We start from the raw sequence: 13,360 nt of genomic DNA on the forward strand, positions 1-13,360 counted from the left end.
CTAGCATCCTTACAAAAACAGAATGCAGAAGCTTTTAATTGACATACACTGTGGTGGGTTGACCCCAGCCAGCAGTTGAACTCCCATCCAGTTGTTTGATTACTCGCTCCAGTGGGATGGGGAGAGAGTTAGAAGAACAAAAGTGAGAAAAACTCATGGGTGAAGATAAAGACAGTTTAAAAAGTAAAGAAAAACAAAACCTAATAAAAAACCCCAAGTGATGCAAAGGCAATTACTCACCACCTCCCACAAGCAGGCCTGCTGTCCAGCCAGTCCTACAGTAAAGGTTACCTTGGGAGAGCTATCTGCTGCCAACTTTATTGCTGATCACGATGTTATAAGGCATGGAACAGCTCTTTGGCCTATTCAAATCAGCTGTCCCAGGGGTAGCAACCCCCTCCCAGTTTCTTGCCCATCCTCAACCTCCCCACTGTGGGGACAAGGTGAGAAGTAGAGAAGGCCTTTAAACTTTGTGTATGAATCAGCAACAGCAAAAAGATCAGTGCTATCAGCACAATTTTGGTCACAATCTGGAACACAGAACCATATGGGCTGCACGAAGAAAATTCCATCCCATGAGACCTCACACAAATACTAAGAATGAACAAAAGGTGTGTTTAACTACTGCAAGAAATAAAGCATGAATTTAGAAAATAGGCTTGACAGTATATTTGTCTGAATATTCACAGAATCAATCATAGACTATTGGGCTAAAGGGGGACCTCACACATTGTTTGAAATTTAGTTATAAGTTCTTTCAAAAACTATTTCACTATTGATATACCTTCAAGAATAAGGTCATTTAAGAAAAATATCTCTTCTAAAGTTAACACATTTAGTTAGGCTCATCTCAGGACTTTTCTGAAGGCTGGTCTGAGAGCTGTCATTTGGGTCTTGTTAATAGGAAAATCAGTTAAAATGGCAGTTAAATGCTGTGATGCAAATGAATCAAGTTCTAACATAAAGCTACTCCAGTGGAAAGTTTAATCTAAATCAGCCATAGGATTAGCTCACTTTGTTTCCAATGACATTTGTATACTTCATCAGAGGAAGTGCTTGTAATGTACAATCATTTTTATTTTAAAATTTAAAGCCCATAAAAAGTAAATGACTGGCAGCAGGAAAAGAGGACACAATACAAACCTCCTGTCCCACTGGTAACCTCTATTATGAGTTACAACTACTACCTTCTGCAGATGTCAGAGAGAGTTTATTCTTCAGGGTCTTTCATCCCAAAGCAGTGACCAAATACATATGCAGAATGAAGGGGGAAAACATCAGTGGCTGTGTAACAGGCACTGAAATCTGAAAGCCCCTGAGCCAGCTTAAACCAGCCATAATGCCATTCTGGTAAGATCTAACTCATTCTTCAATGTATAACAGGTTTGTGGAAAGAACCTTGGTTTTGTTAAAGCAAGAAAAGCACAACTCTATCACAGTCAATAAAATTTAAAATTGTGTTTTCTTGAAAAAATAAAACAATTTTTCAATATAACTCAGATTTTTTAGAAAAACATATCTTGAAAGTAAACTAGTTTGGGCTACTTAATATTACAAGCAACCATTTCTGATCAAAAGTGTGTCAGGTTTCTCCCTGTTTCCTAAATATAACAGAGAACATGTGCAAGCACAGCTGGCTCCTGACAGAAAACTGAGCAGGTCCTACATCAAACTGAGAAGGCAGACAGCATCAGGAAGGACACAACACCCTAGCCAAGCTAACAGAAAGGACTAATGTACATGCAGCCACGGAACACATCAGTGCTTTCATCACAACCAGAAACCATAACCATGGTTATGCAGAATTTCATATCCATGACAGCTACAAGATGACTAAAATATGCTTTAAGGAGTAAATAACTTTTTATTAGCCTTGAAACTTTAGGCAATGAATACAGAACTGTGTAATTGCTAGATGCCAATACTTTTCTTTCATGAAGTTTTGAATTAGATAAATTTGATACAACTAAACATATCAAATAGAGCTGTAAATTTCCTTGCCAGCAAGGATGACTACTGAAATACACACTAGAACAAACTTACAATATTTCCCATCAGGCTTCAAAAAACACAGAGCTGTAACAATTAAAATACCAAGCCATATGTGCAAACAGGCCTCCATTCTCAGGTCAGCACAAAGGCTTTAGCTGTCTTTAAGCTTCTGCAGCTAACTCCAGGTCCTCTCACATAATTCAGACATACCAAAAACATTAACTTATATAACCCTTTTTGCTGAACAGCTTCAGTTTGCCTCCTAGCACGGGGTGCGACCCACAGGAAATGGGAGTGAGGCTCAGACGAGGTCAGTAGCAAGACCCCAGCGAGCTACAACAGAACAGAATTCCATTATTTTATCCTTTTTTTGTTCTAGAAGTCAGGCATGAGAGTCACTTATTGCTTTTCTGTAGGTCTTTCCCCACAATTATCAAGAAGAAAATAAAGACACAGCTACTACTTTATTCAATCATTACCTATAAATTTTGTAAGTACCAGTTTAGGGGATTAGGCTATACCATTTCTGTTTAGCACTAGAAGCATCAGCTTGCTTAAAGCATACAAATAGACACTTTTTTCTTTTTTTAATTTGAGCAGGAACAGGTATGACAAAATTACATCCAAATAGAAATAAGACTGTTAGGGACAGAGATGGGTATACTGTATCACTAAAGCATTTTGATTTCAAAGTAGACTTGGACAGAAGAATCTGGTATGCTTTTATGGAACACTCTTAAAAAAAAAAAAATCAAGTAATTAAATTATACCATGGCAGCAGAATGTGCATTTCATTCATCTTCAGCTGGAGGTAGCTAAACCTACTGTCCTGCTCTGTTCCCTTGTTACTGGAAAGGAAACATCTCAGCCTCATGGCTTTCCTCTGTGATTCTCTCTCAGCTAGTTTTACTTAATTATCCCTTAGCCTCTTATCAAAAACAGCTCAGTCATTCCTATGGAAGGAATTTCCCATTATTTGCCATTTCTCTGTATAGGCGATCATTTATGTAACTTATATGATCATCTTAGCCCTATCCAATTTGTACTGTATTTTTGCCTTTTTAAAGAAAATATCACCAATTTGTTGGAAAAATAAAAAAGGCAGAAAGCATACATGCATTATCTGAACAAATATCTTTGTGAGAGGATATTAGAATATCACTATTGCAACACAACTGATGCAGTGGGCTTTTGTTTCATGCTTGTCAAGATCTAGTGGTGTAGGTCCGTGTCTTCTTCATCTTCCACAATCGCTTGCAAGCTACCTTACCTTCCCAATTTGAAAACAGACACTTGCACTTAATTCCATCCCATTCAAACTCTGAATTACACAAATGATCTTTCTTGCTATTGTTAGGGTCAGTATAGAGCTGGAGTCACACAAGTCTTAGTAGAGCTCTCTGAGCTAGATCAGGTACATGAATGATTCCTCAATCGCCACACACTTGCAGAAAGAGGTTATTATCAGGCAGGAATAACATCTATGAAGCACACAATAGCTGATAATTTTCACATAATAATAGTTCTTCTACTGCCAGCACATCTTGGCTGGCATCTATGGGAAAGGGAAAATATTCTTTAACATCAGGATATTCCAGTGCAGGACTGTAATACTAAACACAGTTGCTCCGTACACACATCTGGTGCCAGAAAGTGAACAGCCTTCCAAAGGCTTGGTATGAAAAAAGGTGTAGGATTATTTTAAAAATGGGGAAATAAAATATTCTGGCTTTCTACAGAAATGATTCTATTTTACTTATTTTTTCACTTTTTTCTCTAGGACTGCTACTGACAAATAACCCTACAACACTGTTGAAGATAATAAAGAAAAAATTGAAAAAGTTTTTGTGAGAAAAATAGGAGGGGAAAAAAACAGGTATCTTTACTCAGCAAAAGCCGAGAAGCATTCCATGCTGACTTCCAGCTGCTCTAATTTTTAATTATGTGTCACTCAGAGCACTGATTTATTAGGACTGGATTTATTGCAAGCAACTATCTGAGACCATATTTTCCACTTCAAATATGGCCCCAAACATTTACTAGAGCACACAGTCTACACAAATGTTTATTCATCCACTTTTTTCAACATGCCATAATGAAAGTGCTCTATTGTTACTTCCAGAGTCATAACATTTTCTGTTAAACTTGCAAAAGCAGACAGCTTCAGGCTGTAGCCAAAAAGCCCAGAACTCCTTGTTGATTTACCTGACTTTCCTATCCAAGTTCATGAGAAGAAAAAAGTCACAGGCCAAAGGAACACCTAGTCAAATGCTAAATTACCTTTTCTAAGAATGAACAAAATGACTGGGAAAAGTAAATAAATAAAGCAAATATATAGTGATATTTTCCCTGAACACTCCCCCATTTTCCAGATAACTTGAAACTTGGTGACTTCCTGAGCCAGAGGGAGCCATCTTTGCCTTGTATTTTCTTGAGCCAGCCCACCATTCAGACAACACCAATTTTTATAATAAAACCAGCATACAGTTAGCTCATAGGATGAGGCACAAGGAATCACAATTGCCTACTGGTAAGTTTTTAGTTTGTTTTTTTTTTTTTTTAACCTTGGTACTGATACAAGCATTACTATTGTTAGATTTCATGATACTTAGAACCAGTTGTATGACTTGTTACTACAAAAGTGATATTTAATAAAAAAAACAGTCATAGTACAGCAGTTGCAATATATAATAATCTTTTTTAAAACAAAAATAGTGGAAATAATTGATTTATTAATATATATTAATAGTGGAATTAATAGTTGGTTTAATTTTAGTACCTTCAACTCTTGTCCATTAAGATGTCTTTGGCAAGAGCTCATGTTTTACTTTACTCTCCCTGCTATAAAACCTTTGGATGAAAACCCATCTACTTTCAAAAAAAGCAAAAATCCAGATAATTCAGCAGTAAAACACATGTGCATACACACACACCAGAATTTTGATGCAGGACACAACACATAAAAACATTTTTCTCTTTTTACCTGCCTTGCCTACTTTCTAAAATGACTGACTGTAGCTCATACATACTTACTATTCAGTGCACGAAAACCAAGTGCAGAGCATATTATTTAAAAGTATGCCATGCTGCACAAGTGAAAAAGACTGAGTATAGATATACACACACATATATCTATATATATAGATAGATATATATGGCTTTTGTCAGTCACACAGCAAAGCACTTCTGTCAATGAAAAAACTGACCCCACTTGAATGCCTTCCCCTTTCCAGCCCCTCTCTCCCCATGGCAGAGGGGAGCTAGAAGAAGACACCATTCCACCACTTCCAGGAACTGAAGAGCTTTTGAAGACAAAACTATTGACGTCATTGAACCAGGCCTCACAGCTAGCCTCTGGAAAAAAGAAAACAACATTCTTACTCTGTAAACTGGACAACATTTATTTCTAGGAACAAAGCACACCCATTGTGAGCAAGAGAAAGAAAGGAGTTACTTTCACAGTCAAAACCCCTGAAAGGAAAACACAGCTGCACCTGCAAGTTTTCTTTACTGCAGCACAAGCATTGCCTTGCACTTTCTTAAGGACTGCCAAGAAGCAGAAGATGCAAAATAAGCTGGATTCTTGTGCCCTTGTGCATGAGGAAGAACAATGCTGTGGTTTTTTACTCTTTTTTGTTTGTTTTTTAAGGAAAAAATCTGATGTAAATAATCCTGGGTGCTGTTGCTATCCCAGCTTCTTTTGGTTCCAGTCAGGTAAAAAACCACAGCAACAGAAAACCATCCTGATTAGAGTGGGTTGTTTAGGAATTATTACAACAAATACTGTCTCTCTGCAAGAGAGTAAGAGGTGAGTACAATACAGACATATCCCTCTGTGCTTATGCTGTGGCCATACTCCCTCCAGCATGCAGCCAGATCGTGTACTTTGCCTAAAAGCTTCTTGGCAAACCATCTGAAGTTGATTTAGATTGCTGTAGCCTCTGCAGGAGACTCAGCCACAACGGTATAATGATGTAAAGGGTTCAAACTCTGCCTAGAGAAGGGAATGACTTCAAAAAGTCAAGGCAGAAAAAGGAAAAATAATCACACCAGATGTTGTAAACATTCATGTCAAAGTATCTGAGGCTCCATGTTCAAGAAGCAGGTAAATTCAGAAAATATTGCTATATTCAGAAACTATAGCTGCACAATCTAAGCCATAATGAAATTCCATTTTTTCCTGTCAGAATCCTTAAGCAAAGAAATAACACAGCTACCACCTGCCCTCCTGAAATGCAGGAGGGCCTTGCAAGTCCAAGCTCTCTTACACCAGCAAAGTTTAACCAAGTCAAATCCACGTCATGTGTCCTAGATCAACATATACAAACACAGCTGACAGGATGCATTTGAAGTCTGGATAGCGTGAAGTTTACACCTGCACTTGAGTCTGGTTAAAACTTGGCTGCAGCTGCTTTATAGAATGGTGCATTTCACAGGCAGCCAGAATTTTAAGAAAAGGTTAGGCTCACTTGTCCTCCCCATGGGTGGTCCTCTTCCTCTTCAGGCTGACACAGCCTGCTAACATTCAGTAGATTGTGTGATTTCATTCTTTCACCTCACCCCCTCCCTGAATGTTTGTCTTTTTTTCCACATCCTCCTCCTTTCCCCTCCATTTTCTCCTGCCCCAAAATCAGCTGTATCTGGCTATAAACATGAATCCTTACAAACAGTGTACATTGCTCAGTGTATATTGTAAGCTCTCTGTGTTCCTACTGGCTGCCATTCCAAATGCAAGCCAAATCACTTCATTTAAGAATTACAACATCTGCATTTGTATACTGAAGCACTTTCTAAAAAGATAAAGCAGGAGGCCAAATTCTGAGCTCACTGATGCCACTGAATAATGTCACTGATGCTAAAAAGAGGTAGTACAAACTTTCTTCCAGAATCACAGAGATCAGAATTTCACCGTTTGCTTTAGTTATGTGCTAATATTTTCTTCAAACAGATGATGAGAAAAGAAAAATAATTGGTGCTTGCATTCCAAATATTCGATCCCTGTGAATGCTCAAGAGTGAATTCCATCTTTAGTGTGCCTTAATTTCTATGAAAAACTGCATTTTATTATTTCTCCATTCTCAAAGCTACATCTTTAATAGATAGGAAATTGCATGAATATCTCCCTACACTGGCCTTTTCAACTGACAAGAATAGTATTTACAATTCAAAAGAATAGCAGGAAATGTCTAATAGACTTAGCACTTGGTCTCTAGGAAACGAGAAATACCATGCTAATCACTGAAGGCTGCACCTTAACTATATTAGAGTGATTAAGCAAGCATGAGAAAGTGTACTTTTCTGTGGGCTGTAGTACTCTGAAAAGAAAAACTACAGATATTAAAAGAAAAATATAGCTGAAATATTTGTTCTTATCAGTTGTAAGCATATGTGTAAATCATTCTTCTGTTGCAGACAAAAAGAATCAGTAAACTTTGCTTGTATAAAAATGTTTGGAACTGTCCTAGACATCTTGAAGATGTTTATTTTTTTTTTTTTTTTTTAGGAAAGGTTTTCCATATCAAATATATTCTTGACAGGTAAATTAAAATAAAATTTTAAAAAATAGATTTTAAAAATGAATTTTCTCCAGTACTGAGAAAATTAATGACATTAATGCTCTGAATTGTAAGCACTCAGACAAATGGTGCTCCACTATTGTTTGTTCATCTGTTTTTTAAAATGCAGCAAGCTTGATTTGCAGGATGTAGATTCTGAAAATGATTTTACAAATCCTAAACCAAGCTAATATTTCTCCAAAAATTATCTTAATGACAAATATATAGATTTTAAAGTAATATAGCAAAGAATGGGTTCGGCCCCACAAATCCAAGTGAAAATTAAGCCCTGATCAGATGCTGTCATTTTCATGCACTTTTCCCAATACTAACATCCATGTGACCAAATTAGTCCTGGAAATTCTCCTTTGCAGTCTAATTTTCTTCTGCTTGCTCTTAGTAGCACATACAGGACAGCATTATGCTTCTCTAGACTCAAGTAATTAGTTAATGTAAACAAAAAATATAATCCTCAGTCTTAATGAGAAATTAAAAGCTTTGTCATTTACTTGCTTTGGAAACAAGGTAATGAAATAGTTTTTTATTGAAGACACAAAAATTCACTGAAGAAGGGCTGCATAGAGAACACCCACCTAACAACACAGGCATACCATGTTTAGAGGGTCAGGCTATCTTGATCATCAATTTTCAATGTAAAATTATGGAAAAATTAGAAAACAATGCAAATTTACACTGCAAAAAATACACAAATTTACATGATAGATAGCTTGTTATAAATTATTTAACATCAAAGATAAGAACAACTATGATCATAGTCTTCTGTAAGTTTTCCAGAAAATAACTCAAATGCATGAACAATGCATTTGATAATCATGTTGTAGGCACTGGTGACACAGGTATCATCAATATATTTGATGATTCTACAAACCAAAACCACATCTTCACCCCTGCACAGATTCATGGCTGCATGAAGTAAAGTATGTGGCAAAGAGGACTTGACAGTACTTCCACAGAAATCTCCAGATGTTGATATGTTTGCATATCTTCAGGTCTCTAAAAGTGAGACACAGACCATGTCCTTTCCTTCATTGGTCACTGTGTGATGCTATTGGAAGATTCAATATTCTCCCCTGAGTTTAACATGCACTGGGTGTGCAGGGGGGAAAGCTGACTCAATTAGCAGTTCCAAGCAATAGCCCCTGCATAACGATGGCAGTTCTGCCCCTAATGACCATCTCTGACTGCAAGTCACTGCTAAGACAACTGTAAGGATTGCTAACAATTTATTTCTTTGCACAAAAGATTTTAAGAATTTTAACTGGCTAAGTCTTTGTTTGGCTTTGGCACCACCATATCAACCTCCTTCCTTCATGATGAGCCTCCATGACTCCCCAGTATTTCTAATCATAGCAACATCTAGGAGCAGCAAAGAGGGAATTGACTTTCAACAGACAATAGGACTGACGCAGACTACAAAGCAGCCAAATAAGTAGAAGAACAACTCTCTTACACAAGTTCAGATCTCTTCAGGGTGACAAAGTGGCAGGTCTTAAGGGAAGAGATTAAGACAGCTAGACAAGGGATAGACAAAGTCACTTATAGTAACTAATTTCTAAACCCAGCTTGAATTTAATATTCACAATAACTACACCAAAAGAGACAGAAAACAGAAATCTCTTGGAGTAACTACACAATTTTCACTTCAGCCACAAGAACCTGATGTGCTTCAAAGGAGTCTGTTTCCATTATAATAAAAAAAGATTTAGGCTATTGCAGTCCAAATTAGACAGCTCAGCCAGCCACAAAGTATTGAGCATATAGATGCTCTTACTGTAATTTTCACTTAACCTGCAAATCTGCAAATTTCAGTTTTCATTTCAAGCAAATCAGGCCAAATACAAACAACCTACAAACAATTTTGTAAAAGGAAAACTGAATTTGCGATCACGTACTATCAACAGAACTATAATCACTATTTAAAAGTTCACAACACCATGTTAAATAGTGTCTTTAGTTTGGAAAGGTATTTATGCCTTGGCAATATCTTACAGCCTAAAGTCAGGGGTGGCCCTACTTTGGGCCTCCTGAGTTCTCCTTAGTATTATCTCCCTTTAATTCTTTAGGGATCCCACAACTTGATGATATATTTTATTATTGCACCTACACAGCAAGATACTAAGACACAAGGATCACAGGATTGTTTAGGCTGAAATGGAACTCTGGAGATCAGCCCCAAGTAAAATGCAATTTTTTAGCAGTTTTAATGATGCAGGTATTATCCACACATGGTTCGCCATTTGTAAAAACTTTAAAAAACAAAACATATCAACAGCAATATATTTAGTTTCCTCCATTCTCACAAGCATGTGAACTAATTTTAAACCCAAGCCAGGGCAAGAATAAATTATCCAAATTCCTAACTGTACTGTAAAGCACATATTCTTGGAGTGCTTATTCTACTAGTAAATGAGATTCAAGTTAGCACTCAGAAGGTAAGTCCTATTAGTGCATTTTAGGGCAACTATGCAAACATATTTACATATTAGAGTAATTATAAAAAACAATGGCTTCTTAAATTAAGTAGTAAGTCCTGACGTTTTCTGCTTCATTCCTAGCGGACTCAAAAAAAGAATGGAACAGAATCAGGCACCAAACCTTGCCTGCAAAAAACACACATTACAGCATTACTAGACTTGGTAAAATTCTGCTACCTATAAAGCACCTCATGCCTTCTGGGAAGAAATGCAACTCACACTAGAGCATAAATGCAATAACCTTCTAAATCATGGCATTTATCATTTTGACTCTTGCTAGAAAATCATATTTAACCCATGGGTTTGTGATTATCATTACAAAGAGAGAGGTCTGAGCAATAACTTGTAACAAATAAACCTGATGTTTCTGTTTCTTTTATCTTGATTATCCTTTGCAATGAGAGTTTGAAGCTAATACAACTTGAACAAACTACATTAGATTTCTTTATAATGTAGAAGTACCAAGAAACACTGCTATTCTGTTCTTATACATCATTTTTCACCAAGGGATCTCAAAATACTTTAAAGAAAAGGAAGGAAATGTCATTAAGCCATTTTACAGGTAGATAAATTTCAGAGATTTCAGTTTTTCTCTGCCTATTTCACATCCTCCTATGCAAGGAGAAACAATGGACACTATATTTAGTGTCAGACTGTGGTCTGTGAGAATTCAGTAATTCACACAACCATATTCAAGAGTGGTTTTAGGGAAGCCTTTAAATTTGTGCATTGATCCTGAAGTTCTAAAATTGGACAGCTGTTAACTGCAAGGCAGTGGCAATGTTTATATGCACTGTGAAGTGCCAAGATGATGAGGTCCAAATTCCAATACTATAAAACTTAAGGCCTACCCATTAAGAATAGTTACCTAATTTAGACTGAACCAAGGTGAAATTTTCCTCTCTGTGGAAGTACTTCTTACCTCAAAGTGTCTTCCTTTTACAAAGTAACAGCAAAACTCAAAGTCATAAAAAATTAAGACAAATAAGTATTCCAATGTAGTCCAATAATTTTGTTTTACATTAACTGAAATTTTGATTAAAATTTGGTGTGAACTGAAAATGGGAACTTTTAGATTTAGATTGAAATTTTAAAGTAAGAATTCTATCTTTGTTGTTGTTGTTCCGTTTTTAATAATAAATTTATTATTTATTTGGGGAGGGAAATAAAACTGACAAATCTGGATTTTTGCATTAGGTGGGAAGAAGATAAATTTATTTGCTAAATATCTTTAGACCTCCCTAATAAAGTAATGTTGAGTATCTCCATTTTCTGATGGCGCACTCTCAGTACTCAGATCCCAAAGAATGTTTGGGTTTTTGTATTCACAAGAGCCAGTCCCAGAGTCTAGAATGCCTGATGAGCTGTCCCACTTCATATGAAGGTCTGTAGATTTAGCAACAATCTCAGTAACGTATGTAAAGAACTATTTACACAAACCAAACTTCATTCAGGTTGCCAAACTATCTCAAATGTAGTACTAGAATCTTAACTTTAGCGGGGGAAAAAGGGAAAAAAAAAAGACAAAAAGTATCTTCAATTAGTCGTCTTTCTGCTTTACCTCCAGCCATTCATTTGTCAAGCTACATAGCAACAGCAAGTTATATCAAGTTCAGATTCTGGGCACTTCTGTTTTCTTTAGTAATGAAAACAGGTGACTGATAGTTATATCATGTTTGTGTAACAAGTTTCGTAATGAAAAGCTCAGTGCTTTGTCAAGGGAAATCTTTGTACACACAACCATCTCCTAAGCTCTTCCTGGCAGGAGTTTAGCAGGTTACCACCAAAAGTTTGAGGTCACCTCAGGAAGCAAAGTGGAATGAAATGTTTCCACATTAAGATTTGCAAATGCTTAGGTGGTCAGACAGATGGATTTTATAGCTATTTCTAAAGTCTGCAATGCACATCTTCCTGATGAAAGATGAGTAATTTAACGCTAAAGGTTTCTGGTAGCAGTTTTATACTATGTCAAGTCTGAAATAATGAAATCTGTTGTCCCTCATCATTAGGCCAGTTAAACTATTAGTTATACAGCTTGATTGTTGATACAAATATTGAATCACAAACATGGAAACTAGCTTATGAAGTTTTCTTCTCAATTGCAAACTTTTGAGAATTTCAGGGATAAATACAACAGACAAATTTGATTTATTATGAAATACAGCCCATTTATATAAAGCTTAAGAACTACAAGAGAGAGAAGCACACTCAGCCCCATAATTTGTAACAAAAATATAGATGGGAGATCCCTAGCTGCAGTTAAAAAAAAAAAAAAAACCAAAAAAAAACAGATAAATGCACAAGAAACATAAAGGAAACAAGTAATCATACATGTACTAGTCAGCTTTCTGTTCATCAACATCAATTTTTAATGTTAATACTTTTATTCAAAGGCTATCTATAGAGACCGTTTCAGGGCCAGAAGAAAGACAATTTTGCCTTGTGCAAATTTTTGATAGAATCTTTTAATGATGAAGAGATCTTCAGGAGTCCTCTCAGCTCTGAAACACAACCTGCCTAAGAATTCAACAGAGAAAATGAAGAGCAGAAAAAAAAAAATTCCTTTTCTGCCACTCTGAGAAATGCTTTGGGCCATGAAGAGGTTATAGAACTCCTAACAGTAATGTTGATTCCATGACTAAAGTTTGCATTTTAAAATGAAAAATTGACTGCTATAAAAAAGATAATTATTTCTATACTAAGCACACAGAATGCGACTACATGATTTTTATCCCAGTATATAATGCATAGGCATAAAAATTAAAACAGAGTTCAAGCATTTGTGTTTCAGTATGATCTGTATTATTCTATATAGAAGCGACCTTCAACACACCTGACACTAGGAAAGGACATGGCTAGTATGAATAGCAAAAAAAATAATCCACCAGCATTTAATTCCTGTAAATCCTACCAAACACCAAACCCAAACCCAACAAATATCTGAGCCGTGGAAGCCTTTAAACATGCTTTCGAGTGATTAAAACAAGGAAGCATTTTACCCATACACTCACAGTCTCCAGCACTGAATGCTGCTACTTTGCATTGCTGAAGTGTTTTTCAGGGCTCAGCTTATAAATAATAACCAGATAAGGAGTTTGCAGGAAGTAGATCTGAAGTAAATCTAGGTCCTACTACCCTAACTTACCTGATTACAAAAACAAATAAACAAGAATATCTGGGGGTGTTTTTTAGGATGTAAATAATTGACATACCTAACACAACCTGAAATCCAGATGATTTTATATGTATTTTCTCACTCAACTGAATGAGGCTGAATTTTTTTTTTTAAAGGAGATCTTAAGTATTTAATTCCCAAAG

At 36.2% G+C, this 13,360-nt stretch overlaps 1 long non-coding RNA gene across 2 annotated transcripts in view; it reads right to left on the reverse strand.

Moving 5' to 3' along the window:
- The window catches only part of LOC137472189 (uncharacterized), a 60,283-nt gene that overhangs the window by 34,268 nt on the left and 12,655 nt on the right, over positions 1-13,360 (reverse strand). Inside the window, exon 2 of one of the 2 annotated variants that reach the window (XR_010998055.1) lies at positions 4,735-5,346. The exons of the other annotated variant lie outside the window; for it this stretch is intronic. This is a non-coding gene — a long non-coding RNA (uncharacterized lncRNA). Of the gene's footprint in view, positions 1-4,734; positions 5,347-13,360 lie in introns of those variants that run through there. 2 annotated transcript variants of the gene reach the window in all.

The sequence above is a fragment of the Anomalospiza imberbis genome, chromosome 4 (assembly GCF_031753505.1).
Source record: "Anomalospiza imberbis isolate Cuckoo-Finch-1a 21T00152 chromosome 4, ASM3175350v1, whole genome shotgun sequence".
NCBI classification, from domain to species: domain Eukaryota; kingdom Metazoa; phylum Chordata; class Aves; order Passeriformes; family Viduidae; genus Anomalospiza; species Anomalospiza imberbis.